The sequence below is a fragment of the Microcebus murinus genome, chromosome 25 (assembly GCF_040939455.1).
Source record: "Microcebus murinus isolate Inina chromosome 25, M.murinus_Inina_mat1.0, whole genome shotgun sequence".
NCBI lineage: Eukaryota > Metazoa > Chordata > Mammalia > Primates > Cheirogaleidae > Microcebus > Microcebus murinus.
Window position 1 is genome coordinate 11986915 of NC_134128.1, and position 1281 is coordinate 11988195.

The window sequence follows — 1281 nt, forward strand, 5'->3', positions numbered from 1 at the left end:
AGACAGCTGTCTGAAACCTCTTTCATGAGGGCATTAATCTCATTCACAAGGCCAGAGTCCTCATGACTTAATCATGTTCCCAAAAGGCCCCACTTCTCAATGCCACCATCTCGGGGTTGAAGTTCCAACGTATAAACTCAGGGAGGACACATACATTCAAACCATGGCATGTAGAAGGGATACAGATGTCTACAGTATGGTGTTTGCCCTTAACGGGCCTACCTCCAGCGGGGCAGGACCGATATGCACGCACATAATATAAGACGAGGAACCAAGGGGCGGCATGAGCTGGATGTGCACCAAATACGGAAGTAGCTGACTCCTGCATTCCAAATTGAAAAACTGGGTTTATGGTGTGGTCTTGGCAGGGCTAGGAGCAAAAGAACTGGCCAGATGGAAGGGGCTCTTTGAAATCACCTTAGCGACTGTAGATTAAGTGATTTGCTGACAAAATTTCCAATTTAGTACTAAAAATGAGGATTTTTATGATTGAAAAATTTTACGAGTAAAATTAGAAGCCATTAAAAGCAACATTTAGATCCAAATGACTTCACTTAACCAAGGGCCCGAATGGCTTCGTGGATCACAGTTGCTAATGTGAATTGCACTCAGAGGTAAGTCACGAGCCAGAACAGACTGGGGCCCAGTTGTTTCATGCATTGAGCCAGCACCTCTACGTGAACAAGCTGCTGCACTCCGAACCTCCTGACACTTGGAGCTGTTTTCCAAGGTAGCTGCGAGCAGAGAGAATTCAATCTTGGCAGTGGATAACTCAGTGGTATTATGGATTCAAGGTAAAAGAAATCTTACCATCAAATAAGCTTGGGAAACACTGAGTAACAACAAAGTTAAACAAGATTCTATATTGCAGGACTTCTCCAAGATTTTGACACACTAATATGAATTGTGAATTTACAAGAATATTTCCCATGTTTTTTTCTCCAGCGAGCCCTTTTTTATAGAGTATATCGTAAGGGTTATGTTCTGCAAAATACACTTTGGGAAACGTTTGAGTAGACCAATCTTTGAATATAGGTTGTTATTATATTGAAATAGAGTAGCCAAACTATTAAAATATATTTGCAATTGAGCAATATAGATGCTTCTTTATTAATGTCTTAACATAAGATGTAGCAATAAGTCTTGGAGCAACTGAATTTCAAAGTAATCACTAGTGTTTAAGTGATGTTTGGGGATATTTGCAAACTGTTGTGACAAGAAAGTAGATGGGATCTCAATTGGTTACCAAGTCACAGGTATTCCTAAGACTATTGTAGTTTG